The sequence below is a fragment of the Ambystoma mexicanum genome, chromosome 5p, assembly GCF_040938575.1.
Source record: "Ambystoma mexicanum isolate Mex_15411 chromosome 5p, UKY_AmexF1_1, whole genome shotgun sequence".
NCBI classification, from domain to species: Eukaryota; Metazoa; Chordata; class Amphibia; order Caudata; family Ambystomatidae; genus Ambystoma; species Ambystoma mexicanum.
Window position 1 is genome coordinate 1,320,532,876 of NC_090930.1, and position 9,931 is coordinate 1,320,542,806.

Below are 9,931 nucleotides of genomic sequence, written 5' to 3' on the forward strand. Positions count from 1 at the left end.
AAGCTAGTCAGTTGGAAACTTCATCCAGAATAGCCATATGAGATTAAAAAGCGTTCAAACACTCAACAAACGGTCATTGTTGTGCAATTATTGAGTACTTATTATACCATAAATGCTAAGAAAAAATGTCTGTTTGCAAATACAAGCAGCTAAAGCATATATTTTCATTTTAGTTTTACTAACTGCGAGAACCCACAGTTACAACAATCGAATTTGGTCTATATGCTTGTCCATTTCGATACCACACACGGCTACAAAGCAATTGGAAGGTCAGTGTCAACAGTTGCATGTGTACATGTATAGAGGTTCCCATTTGGGTTTTATCACGCCACCAACACGTTACTTTGTGTTTTTCATTTTTAGATCAACCATTGTGTATCTGACATCCAATGTTTTGGTGTTACTATTCATCGTCCTGAAGACGGGTTCAGCGCACATCCCATAGCAGTTTAAGTCAGCTATAGAGTGTTGTTTTGTATAAATAACTGCTGGAACCCAGAAACACATTTCTCTGTGTCGACAGAGTCAAGGACAAGCCAACTTAAAATTTGATGATATATGAAATAACAACATGTCTATATCACACTTCTACTAACCTCACAACACTGTCTTAACATGGCGATTGTGGTTGCTTTGGTTAGGCAAAAACGTACTGTTTTCCATAAAATGTTTTTATGTCTTTTGTAAACAAAATGCATTGTTGTTCTTTTAATGTTTTGAGTTTTTCATTTATTAATTAAAATATGTTTATCTCTATTCTTTTTGTGTCTGGATCCATTGACCGACATGATTGATAACACTTGTTGCAACTAGACACACCTAGTACATGTGTAGGCGGGTAGCTGTTTTCAGTGGCATCTCTTTACACACAGATTCCTGAGTTGCCATTCTTTATTGCCAATTGGAAAGAAATTCATTTTAGCTGTGAATTTGCAAACTGTACACAACCCGCATGGGAAATGTCCTTTGAGAGTGCGCAGGTCCCAGAGCATTGTTCGGGGTTTTGTGAGAAACTAGAAGATACTCTCACATCTACTCCTCAGGGATCTTCTGTTCAGGTGGCCAGGGAAGGGCCATCGCTTTTGGGGTGGACTAGCAAGGGAGGATCACCTGGGCGCTGGGTCCTTGGGTATTTTGGAGAGTGCCAGAGGGCTAGACATGGTATCCCGCCTTTCATGACAGTCTCATATTTTTACCCTCCCTCAGCTTTCATAAGATATTGTCACTATTATCCTATTGATTCCCCTAAAATGAAGTCCACTACTGGGAACAAGAAGATCATCCCAAGAGTAATGCAGGTTACCTATAGACAGTATCATTATAGTACTGGGATGAGGAAGAGGGAGCCTAAGAGTTGCAGATCTAAAGGTCAGGCACGTCCCAATAATTGGCCTTATTGGAGTCAGGCAAATGAGGAAAGTGGGGCACACCTGAAAGCCCTTGAAGGGGCACACGTATATATAAAGAGAGACCAAAAAGGGAGAAGAAGAAGGAGAAGCAAGCACTACAGTACGGAGGAGCACAGGACCCCAAGACACTGGAAGGACACATTGCCAGGTGGAGTGTCGATGCGCAGTGAGGGAGCCGTGTCTTGAAGGAGCGGGAGCGCAAGAGGGAAGGGAGCCCTGGTGAGTGGTGGCACCCTTTGCGTGCTTAACGAGTGTCCGTTCCCCTGGGAGGAAACGTCCTCCAGGGGTATCTGAGGGGCAAGCAGTAGGACTCTAACCTCAAGTATCAAGAAGCTGTTGAAAGGAAAAGAGAACGCGGCAGATGGTGCGTTTCATAGAACTGTATTGAGACGCGCCGCGGGTATAAAAGCGAAGACAATTAAAGGCATTACATTGTATCAGAGTGGTCACGTGCAGCCAGCACGTTGTCGAAAGCCTTAGATGAAACTCATTTGAAAAAGCTTGAAGTTCTGAATGCAATTATACTGAAAGAAACAATGGTGCTGGGAAACAACACTAGTAGAGTAAACACGCAGCCCAGTTAAGCTGGCGAAGTGGGAACAAAATGCAGAAGAAGCTCCTTTAACACTTTTACACTAAACCAGCAGAGTGAAGGCTTTTGCAGACAGCCAAGGAAGAATATTAGAGGAACAGAAAAGCCAAAAAGTTACTAAATAACAAAGAGCCTTCCATTCGTTTGAATTACTGTGAATTTGTGAGCCTGAAAGAGTTGCCGAGATGGCTGAACGTAGGGCGAACCAGACTGGTTGTGTGACCTCTGCAGCTCGTTAACTGCACCTAGACCAGGGAAAGAAATTCCAGCTCATCTAGACGAGGCTGGCAGCTTGGGGATGGGAGCCCCTAAGCTACTTTGAGACATTTGTTTTGTGTGAATTAAGACTAGAATCCAACCTATCCAGCCCATCCAGGCGAAGGCTGGAAGCTTAGGGGAAGGGAACCCCTAAACTCCTTTAAACTTTTGTGTTTGTGAACTATGGTTTGAAGCTTGGGGAAGATCCCATTGCCCCTTTTGAATTTTGTGGATTCTGCATCAGAACTTACAGTTTGGGGAAGGACCCCATGGCTCCTTAAAGACATTGTTCATTGGAACCGTTGTGTGTTGGTAACTGGGAGAAACCTAAGGGTATTCTCCCATTGAGACCCAGAGAATCCTCTATTCAGGTGGCCTGGGGATGGCCATCGCTCTTGGATCCCAACCTTGGGGGTGGACGAGCGAGGGAGGATCACCTGCGTTGGGGAGTCTGGGATTGTTCTCGTGGGATTACCTCGGGAGAGACTCTGTATTCTGACAGGCAGGTAGAGGAGGAGGAGGAAATCCCAGGCACCTTCATGGGATACATTGATTCCCATCACCCAAATCCAGGTCTCATTTTCCCTAATTGCAATCCCATCATCCATGACCCAAGTGGGAGGAAGGAAAGAGGCAGGTGCTCCAGGGGCCGAAGGAAGAAAAACCAAATAAGACAGAGACAGGACGTTAATATTGATATCCATTAATCTTCTACCAATCTAGACTATAGGGAATACTATCAAGACCCATACTTGTATAACAGAACAGCAGGGAGGTGGAATATTCTACCAAAAGGGGAAGCCATCCCATTCTATAAAAACAAGGCTAGAGGATTCCCCTATCTCCCCTTTCAATCCCCTAATAATATTTCAATAAACAAATCCAAAAATACCCCCATCCTACTCTCCTTCAGCCTTTATGGGGTATTTCCAAACCCATTCCATCTCCCCCTCCCCATTTCCAACAAATACTGCGACGAGGAAGAGGCAATCAAGAGTAGTGAGGATTACCTATGAGAAACCTCTTGGGAAACAAAGGAAAGACTGCCACCAACTACCATCAGTTTGTTCCATAAATGGAGTGAGGCAAGATCAGGCATTTAACACTGACTGCTCACGTCTGACTCCACTTGACTCTCTTTGCAGGACTAAAGGACAGGCACATCCTTTTAATTGGAATATTGAAGGTCAGTCAAGCCCAACCCTGACCACACACCTGCAGCCCATTGATACACTTCATGGGCCTCATTACGAGGCGGGCGGTAAGGGATTACTGGCACCGGTAAGGGCACTGGTGCCGGTAATCCCTTACCGCCCTACTACGAGTTCCCTTTGCGGGTCCTCCCTTAATGCCTGGTTTTTCCAGGCGTTAAGGACGGGACCCGCAAAGGGACTCTGGAGCTAATAACGGTACCACAATTTGCGGTACCGTTATTAGCGCCTTCCCCATTCCCATTGAGCCCTATCAGAGGTATGGGGGCTCAAATGGGAATGGGGAAGGGCCCTGGTGAATGGGGAATTACCGGTCCCGCCAACCTTGGAATGGACCGGTAATTGCTCCATTCACCAGGGCGGAGTCGGAACGAGTTTGGAGGCAGCCATGGCGCTAATAGCGCCATGGCTACCTCCAACCTCGTAATGAGGCCCCATGTGTATAAAAAAAGGCTGCTGTGAAAGCAGAGGCAAGAACAGTTGAGAGAGCAGGAGGGAGGCTGTGTGGCTGAGTCCAGCAGGGGATCCCTTCTCAGTCCCAGACCAATTCCTGCCAAGAACTTTGAATGAGCTGGAGAGGCATTTTGGACCAGAGAAGCCACAAAGCTGGGAGCTGCAGGAAGGAGGATCCGGAGGAGAGCGGCGTGCTGCAACGCTGGCCCGGTGTGTAAGGAGGGCTGCAGCGTGGCTGGGGAGCTGTGTCTCCTATGAACCGGAGCCAGGCAGCTGGGACCCTGCTGGCAGAGTCTGTGTATTTGCTCATTCCCTTACGCCATGTGCCAGGTCCAAATATGTCTGAGGGGCAAATGGTGAGACCCTGACCCCACCAAAAGCATCCCGGAGAAACTGTTCACCAGTGCTACGCTACTCTGTGAGTTTCGTGTCACAGAGAGAAATTTAGGAGTGTGCGGGTGGCTGGAACGGGAGAGGGAGGAAAAGCAAGATTGGTAAAACATCACAAAGCAGAAAGCAAGAAGAAGAAAGTAGAAAGAGAGAAACCAAGTAAAGCAAGTGGAAGAAAGTAACAGAAAAGAAACACTGTGCGTGAGTCAGAAGTAAGAGAACAGAAAGTAACGTGATTTGAAAAGAAAGGGCAAGCTACCCACATGTAAATTGAAAATGAACAAGAAGCAAAGTAAGAGAAGAGTGAAAGGATGCATGAGAAAGTCAAGTGAGGGCTAGCAGCCTGCAAGGAAAGTAAGAAAATGTGCGAGTGAGCAGGGAGAAGGAAAGTGACAGTTTAAAGGTCTCAGGGCGCACAGCAAAGGAAAAGAAGTGCAAATGAGCACATCTAAGGACAGAAATGAATGGAATAGAATTGTGCAAGAAGCACAATAAAGCAGGAAGGTTCAAGAGGCACAGAAGAAGTATAGAGCTGAGCATAGAGTGGAATAGAACAGCGCAAGTGTGTGTCACAAAGTGAAAGGAATAAAAGACAATGCAAGGTGGCACAATAAATACCTGTATGTGTAATTTTCCCTCCAGTTGAGTACCCCCCAACTTTTTGCTGCTGTTTTTACATCATAGTCTGACTATGCCAATGAAGCAAAGCCTTCAGCTGCACTCCAGTGGGCTTTCGCTCACTTTGTTATGAGGAAACTGACATGCCCTTGAAGACAGTCAGTACTGGGAGACTTTGTTTCCCTTAGTCCTTTCCAATGTTGCAACTTTTCTGCAACTTGTTACAAGTGCACAATGCTTACAGTACAGTGCGCTTGGGTGTTCCTTTCATTTCCAAAGGCCCTCAACTCCCTCAAAGGATTTCTTAGAAGTCCAGATGTGCCTTGGACACGGCTGGTGGCAGCTTATCTTTTCGCATATTTTTAACCCGTTCTTGGCATGCAAACCGCGATTACCACAGTTGGCAAACGCAGGTGGCCTGGCTCCAAAAATGGCCATGCCATGAGGTTCTTTGTTCTGCCCTTTGGCCATCTTGCCCCTTTGCCTTCGCCAGGTCGAGCCGACCCGGGTCAGTCCTTATTTGGGCATGCATTCTCCCACAAAATGCCAAGCTTTCGCAGACTTCTGCATGCCAGATGTGTGTGCTTCCAGGATGTGGGCTGGACTGTCTAGTTCCAATACACATCCTGGGTGCCAGAGAGTCTGGTGTGCTGTGAATGACTGGGACCACCGTGGCCCGTGATTGGTCCACGTCTGGTGTACCTGTATGTGAGCAGATCTCCCATTGGGTCCTCTTCATTTTGGCACGAAGGAGATTCTGGATAAGAGAAGGCCCTAAACACCCACACTAGGTCGATGTCTTGAGTTCTCACTGAACTTAGGATAGGATCCAAGTATCCTGAAACTAAGAAGCCGAGTCGAGGAACTGCTGGTCACCCACTGGAAGGTTTGGCACCCTGAGCTTTGCATCTGATCGAACTAGAAGGTCTGCAAAGACACTTCGACCCATTGGAATAGTGGGACCAACTATTCTCGGCACCTTCATCAAACCCTGCAAGTAAGCCTTCTCTGAAGTGTCCCTGGGCCAACCAGTGAGCTGACCAGCTTGCGCAGGACCTTTGCTCTGACACCACCGCCATTTCGAGGAGACACTTGAAACGTGGTACATTGCAAGCTCTGTGTTCAAGGCACTCTCACACCGAATTTTGTACACTTGGCATTCCCAGGTCTGGAATATAGAGAGAGCGCCTGAACCGGAGTACATGTGGTTACTGTGTCGCCCAGCCGTGGTAACGAACTTTGAAGGTGCCTTGCTGCTGTGCCCCCCTGTGCCCTGAAGCTGGGTACACTGAAACTGGCCTGATCCATCCACCAGGAGAAAGGAAATCGCCACTGTCCCATCAGGGAATCATCGCTGTAACTTCACTGCTGAAAGCCTCAGCGCCTGACAACTGCCGCATTTGAACCTGCAACTGAAGTGCACTCGACTGCTGAAGCTTGGTCCAGAGTGCGCCGGGGGTCGGTGAGTACCTGCAACCCTTACGCAAAAGTGTCCTCTGAGGGTCACTAACCTTTCTACAGGTAGCCTGTGCTACCGGCCCATTCCCAACTCCTGGAAACTGTTCTGCCCTCTTGGAAAGAGCCTCCACAAATAGTGGGAACTTATTCTTCATTGTGTCACCCACCTTCCTAAGCTGCTACAGCCCCTGTAAGAGACCCTGTTTTCACCCTTCTGCACTATCGCGTGCACCAGCATTTGAAAGTACATTAAGCATTAGGCTCCTCTCTTCGCAGGGACTGGACTGCCTCTCAGTTAGGGTTTATTTAATGAAGAATTGCCTAAAGACTATTTGCACTGCTTGATTCCTTCCCTTTTAGGTTGTGGACTCATTCTGTGCTTTTAACCCTCTAGGCCACTTGGTATAGTATATATGTGTTATAGTAGTGTTGTATTGGTTTCATGTATTACTATTGAATAATTGCTTTGTGTTGAAGTTCAAAGTCCTTGAATAAATGTACATGTATTTTTAATATATATACATCTGACTGGGAGTGATTTGTAGTGTCCTTTACTCTGTGTGCTCATTGAGGTCTTTCAGTCATCCTCACCCCTCCTGAGACCTAGTCTTGACCGCCGCCAATGCTACCTTGATTGGTCTGGCTTGACCAGAAGGTTATTCAAACAGAAAAAAGAGAGATAGAGGGGTATACATCACCAGCATACCCTCAGAATAAAGGGATTGACCCTTGACACTTTACAACACAAAGCTAGTGATTATGGTTGCTACCTTCCCTAGGTGAATCCTATTCCAGTACCATGTTAATTTATGATGATGAGGAAAACCATTCCTTAGACATAAATTTATGAAAAAATACACATATTTTATTTTTCAAATACATACAAATGTTAAGAACACCATCTGGTGTATTGTTAAAGTGCCTATTCAGTCTCCTACAGTAAAAGTCAAGAAGACACGTTCACAGTGGTATATGCATGAACTTGACCCCTTCAATTGGTAAGTAAGTTAGTTCACTTGCTTAGCCGTTAAAGTGTACTGTGCTTTGCTGATTTTCACACTGGGCCATACCTCACTGAGCACATCTCACTCAATCTCATTCCATTCACTCTATTCTTCATTCATTTTCACAATCTCATTCCACAACCACAACCAGTGCCCAACATGTTTTTTTTCCGATTTAAGTGTCTTGTAACCAACACTCGGAAATTCTTCAGGGGCTTGTGTGAGGGGTTAGTAAGACATGCATCACATATCCGTAAACGTAACAACCTAAAACCAAAGGTTATCTACTAAAAGCATTTCCTTTACAAAAATTCTTGTTGGCGTTCTAGTTGTGTTTTCACTCCATGGGTTTGTAGTACCCTTTCCGTCAATCTAACCGGAAGAGAATATCCACCCTTCTTTATGATGTGTATCAATTGCCTCGTCTCTTTAACTTCTTGATACTGTATGAAAATAATCAGGAAGGGAAGTGGCCATCTCACTTCTGTGGGGCGTGCATTCTCTCTTGGCCGATTAGGCGGGTTCCAATTCCGAAATCGTTAACTAGCTTCAAGTTTCAATTATTTTCCGCTTGTGTTCCCGTTTCCCTCTTGTGCAACCGGGTTAGGCCCCTGTATCATTTATCAGCCTTGTCTCCATACGTATTGCATCCCATTTCTTTTCCTTCCCAGCACGAACGGTTAATTTCACTGTTGTATAGTTCCAATCGTATTAGTTGTGTTGGGAATTCCAATCTGTACCCCTGGAACCTTTCCTGCTATTCCTGATCGTTTAGCAGGAGTGCTCTCTCGTTGGAATTCCGTAAGGGTTCCGCATTCGTCCGTGGCTTGTTTGTCTGCGTACTATACAGCGCAAATCATTTCCGGGGAAGCATTTCCGGGGTTACCCTGTTCCAAGAAACTAGGCTGGCCTTCTGGACCTCTGCCCTTAACAGTCGCGCTAAGGAAAAGAAAATAGCCTAGCATTTTCAAAAGCCTCTGATTCTAACCCATGAAAAGACTGCATGTAAAGAAAGTTGTAACTAAGGGAAAGGCATATCCTGCCAGCTGAATTTGTGTTTGGAATTAGAGGGGCCTAAGCTTGGGGAAGGGCGCCCTGAGAAACCTGAAAGGAACTGTGATATTTTGATTTGTGTTTGAAAGCTGGAAGAGGCCTGTGCTTGGGGAAGGGAACCCTGAGGGGCCAACTTAAGAAATCAAAGCGCATCCTGACAAAACTGACTTTTTTGTTTGAAAGCTGGAAGGGGCCTGGGCCTGGGGAAGGGAACCCTAAGAGATCCAGCCAATTTGGAGACTTATTTGGTTTGCTTTATAATACTGAAAGAACTGAAGCTTGTGGAAGAGAACGCCAAGGGACTGAAAGTCACTGAAGGTATTTGGAGTTGCTGCAAGGACCCTGTGGCGAAGGTTTTGCAAGCAGTCCTGCTTGATTGAACTCATTTTGGTAAGCTCAAAACCACGCTTGGCAAGGAAGCCACCGGAAACCAATCCCGGGTTTCCTATTTTTCTTTTGAAGCACTACTTTTCATTTTTGACAAGAAACCCCCTAAAACATTTTATGTATAGAGTGAGGGCAAGCATAGGTTTAAATACAGACAGACTTTTTATTTGGACTTCCAGACATTGATGGTCCTTAGAAGCATCATTTCAGGGAAACATCCCTTTAGAATTAGGATTAGTTAGGTATCACACCAACCCTAAAACTTTGAATAAAGGTTTTGAAATCTTACTTTCTGAGTCTGTACCTCTCTTGTCACCATGCCTGTCACAAAGAACCTACAATTGAAGCTTGGAGTAAGGGAGCCCAAGTCTTCAATTAACATTATCCTTTGGAACTGTATCCTGAACTTGAGAGAGGGAGCTCTACACTGCTCCAAACTTTTACTTTGAACACTATGTTGAGTTGGCATATCCCTACCCTACAATGATGTATTAAATGTGAGGCGGCAAACATAGGTTTTGACACAGACAGACTTTTGTTTTGGACTTTTAGACATAGACGTTCCTTAGTTTCTTTAGGCAGGGCAATTCCCACTATAGTAATAGGGCAAGTTAGGTGTTACACTCATCCTGATATTTTACTTTTGTTGTCTGTGTCATCTCTTGATACCATGCCTGTCTCACATATGGTACCAGTAGTGGAGTGCAGCTCAACCAAAACAGGTGGTGGAACCCAGAATTAAGAAAAGCTAAGTGATAGAGCATTGGACACTACGGTAGCCACAAAAGGCTCCATGGGATTCAACCTCTGTAGTAGCAGACAAGAAACCATTGTTCCAGGAGAACAGAGGTTAATACCTACTGATCTAATCCTAATACCAGCTCCTGGGACTTATATTCGATTGGCACCCAAGTCAGGGCTGGCCTGTAAGTTCGGGCTAGATGTCCTGGCTGGGGTTGTTGACCCAGATTTCAGAGTAGACATAAAGGTGTTCTTACAGAACCATGGGAAGAATACCTTCGAAGTACAGCCCGGAGATAGACCCGCTCAAGGTATACTTGAGAAGGCAGTATTTCCTAACTTGAAGGAAGAGAGGGG